The following is a 3,925-nucleotide window of genomic DNA, read 5'->3' on the forward strand; positions in this document are numbered from 1 at the left end:
TTAGGCTTCCCTTCCCTTTCGTTGCTTTGTATCTCATTCACCTTCACATCCATTGTACATACACACACATCCATCCTTCCCCAAGGTTCTGTGCCTTAGACAATTTGGCTCTCACTCAAGTCTCCCAAATACACACCAGTATACCAGTTAACTGTCATAACTGTGGTACAGTTATAGTGGGTTCACCAGACTACTGGGGATTTGTGCCCATAGGACCTGTGCACACTTGCATGTATGTGAGCATTGGAAATGAGGTCTTCGATTTAATCAATTGTAGTTACTATTAAAATGGCTTATGTATGATTATGTCTTCTATTCCCTCTCTCTCATTCTCCTGGGCTGCTATCTAAAGATGGTCTATCTGCTTATAAGCAGATCAAATTTTTCCTAGGACCTAAAAAATAATAATAGTAATAAAATAATAAATGTCTAAGAGAACCATAGATAGTTTTTGAAAAGGAATTTTAGAGCCCTCTGAAAGTCTTCCAAAGTGTTTCATTTTGTTTAGTTTTAAGATTGTCAAAGTTTCGTTAATGTTTTCATCAATATTTTTTTCCCTGAGTAAGAAGCTATCTATGCCTCTATGTGGTATTTTTTTTACCTCTCTTTTCTATGACTGCAAGGGACCGGTTTACCTCTAGTTTGCTTTGATGATGGTTTATTGTTCTGCTGTCCTTTTGATATTAATTCCTGTTGTAGATTCAGGTAGAGATGTTGGTGTGCTCATTTTGTATATTTATATACAAATACAGATGCCATCTTCAATATAGAGATAGTAGTATCATTTGATCAGCATGATTTTTATTTCTTAGAGTTTATTTTGTAAAGCTATATTGCTCTGTGAGCTCCTGTTTATTTTTGTGAATCCATTCCATCATTTGATGATTTTGTAGTTCCTGGTTAATTTTTTTACACATATCTTCAAGTGGAGCTAACAAGAAAGTTACAGTGACAGACACTTTGTAATTATAAATTTAAGGACTGATCAGGTGGTGCCAAGAACGCATTACATTTTCTTGTACATGGAGTCACCAACTCTTTAATTTCTCTAAAGCATTTTTTAAAAGATTTTGGAGATTTACGTTGAGAGGTTAATAAGAGGAACTGGTGTGATTGTTAACATCAATTCTTACTGCTCTATGCTTCTTTCTAGCCTCTTGGTAGAACTGCTAATCATTTTAAAAGATAATAGCAATCATCCCACTGTAATGAACGCCATAGGACAAAATAACTATTATTATTAGGAATGTGAAGTTGTCTGGGGACCAGAGGTTAAACAAAGTTGAGTCTGAAACACCACACGTTTCAAACTGGCTCATGTTATAACTGTTCTCATCCAATATTATTGTTGACAGTTGTATTCCTCCTGTTCTTCTTCTTTTCAAGTATAGGTAGAATATTTTATTCTGTGAAATTCTATGAGTGAGTTTTCATCTGGTATTGTGAGCTAATGGTCTTCTCCTATGACATTTTTTCTCCATAAATATATGAAAACTGTATTTATACCATATGTTTTTAGAACATTTTGGAAATAAATCATAAATATTAGATAGTTAATCTAAAATTAAAAATTCAAAAGCTAAGTTAAAGATGTTAAAGGAAAGGGAAAAGAAATATTGTAAGAGAAAGAAAATGTAAAAAGGAAAGGCATTTGGGTCTGCAAAGTATTGAAAATAAAACCGAGGGAGATTGATGAATTACATTCATGTATGATGGTTGAAGAATGAGAAACAAGTATTTTTCCGGGAGTCAAAGTAAGGTCTTGGTAAAAAATGCTTTGGAATTATGTAAGAACTTAACATAAATTGCCTATAATTCTTCTGTAGGGAATGAATTAGTCATCACTGCTTAACAAATACCCCAAAATTCAGTGGCTATGGCAACAAATACTTATTTTACACAGTTTCTGTGGGCAGGAATCTGGAGCAGTTGACCTGGGTAGATCTGGCTAATGGTCTCTCAGAGGTTGCAGTCATTTGAAAGCTTAACTGGTGCTGGTATATCCACTCCCAAGATGGCTCACTCACATGCCTAACAAGTTAGTGCTGGTTGTTGACAGGAGGCCTCAATTTCTTGCTATGTGGATCTCTCCCTGGGACTGTTTGAATGTCCTCATGACATAGCAGCTGGCTTCCCCGAGAGCATTGGTTCTCAACTGGGGGCACTTTTGTCCCCCTGGAAACATTTGACAATGTCTGGAGATATTTTTGATTGTACTACCTGAGTAAAGGTGCCACAAATATCTAGTTCTAGTGGGTAGAGGCCAGGGGTAAACATCCTCCAATACACAGGATAGCCACATAAAACAAGGAATTATTAAACCCCAAATATTCATAGTGCCAAGGTTGAGAAACCCTGTACCAGAGCAGGTGACCCATGAAAGAGTAAGACAGTAGGCTGGGCAAGGTGGCTCACGCCTGTAATCCTAGCACTGTGGGAGGCTGAGGCAGGAGGATCACTTGAGCCCAGGAGTTCAAGACCAGCCTAAGCAAGAGTGAGACCTTGTATCTACTAAAAATAGAAAGAAATTATCTGGACAACTAAAAATATATAGAAAAAATTAGCTGGGCATGGTGGCGCATGCCAGTAGTCCCAGCTTCTCGGGAGGCTGAGACAGGAGGATTGCTTGAGCCCAGGAGTTTGAGGTTGCTGTGAGCTAGGCTGACACCATGGCACTCTAGCCCAGGCAACAGAGTGAGACTCTGTCTCAAAAAAAGAAAAAAAAAAGTGGTCCAAAGTCTGGAAGAAGTGGTAGTCAGTTGGTGCAAGGTCTGGTGAATACGGTGAATGACAGAGAGTTTCCAAGTCCAGCTGCTGTAGTTTGAGCAGCGTTGTTTGTGCAACATGTGGTCCAGGGTTGTCTTACAAGAGGATTGACCTGTCTCTATTGACCAATCTCTGCTGCTTAATCACAATCATCCTCATCATTTCATCCAGTTGGTTGCAGTAGACATGCACTGTAATCAATTAACCAGGTTTCATGAAGCTGTAGTGGATAACACCAGCACTGGGCCACCAAACAGACACCATTAGCTTTTTTTGATGAATATTCAGTTTTGGACTGTGTTTTAGCACTTCATCTTTATCCAACCATTGTGCCAAATGCTCGTGATTGTCAAGAAGAATCCATTTTTTATCATACGTAACAATACAGTGTAGAAATAGTGCACCTTTATGTCGTGATAGCAAAGAAAGGCAAGCTTTGAGATGATTTCTCTTCTGATGCTCATTTAATTCATGTGGAACCCATCTATTCACCTCCTTTACCTTGCCGATTTGTTTGAAATGGTCCAATATTGTTGGAATAGTAATGTCAAACCTTGCTGTTAATTCACACATATGTTGAAATGGATTCGCTTCCACTACAGCTTTCAGCTCATCATTATCCACCTCAGTCTCAGGTCGCCCACATGGCTCATTTTCAAGGTTAAAATTACCAGAATGGAACTTCTCTAACCATTGACATATTGTGCCTTCATTAGCGACATCCATCCAAAGTTTTGAGCTGCCTGTGCTGCATTGGTTCCACAACAGAACTCACATTCAGAAAAAACACGAATTTTTTACTTATTCATGGTTTTACAAAAATTGCTCTAAAAAAATGTTTGAAAGATCATCACAAGCAAAACTGTGTGTCTGAAAGACTGAGAGGACGTACCTTCACAATAAATATAAAATACAAAGTGTCAAAGTGAAATGTCAAGCGATATCAACTGTCAAACTTAGTACTTCAGGAAATTGGACATTTCATGCTTAATAGCCTAGTAGGTGGATTATGGCTGAATGGCTTAACTGTTTCAGATTGAACAATCCAAGGACAATTTTGCCCCTGTAGTTTATAAATGCTAAAGTAAACTTCTCCAAATTATATATTGAGTCAATTATTTATTATCTTATTTTACTTCCTATCAAGATTCTATAAATC

General features: G+C 37.6%; 1 protein-coding gene across 6 annotated transcripts in view; it reads left to right on the plus strand.

The window, feature by feature from the left end:
- Positions 1-3,925, plus strand: part of SOX5 (SRY (sex determining region Y)-box 5) — an 894,001-nt gene that overhangs the window by 843,224 nt on the left and 46,852 nt on the right. The window contains exon 1 of one of the 6 annotated variants that reach the window (XM_012641049.1): positions 169-232. The exons of the other annotated variants lie outside the window; for them this stretch is intronic. The gene's annotated coding sequence lies outside the window, so the exon portion shown is untranslated. Of the gene's footprint in view, positions 1-168; positions 233-3,925 lie in introns of those variants that run through there. 6 annotated transcript variants of the gene reach the window in all.

This window comes from Propithecus coquereli, unplaced genomic scaffold (assembly GCF_000956105.1).
Source record: "Propithecus coquereli isolate 6110/MARCELLA unplaced genomic scaffold, Pcoq_1.0 Scaffold16, whole genome shotgun sequence".
NCBI lineage: Eukaryota > Metazoa > Chordata > Mammalia > Primates > Indriidae > Propithecus > Propithecus coquereli.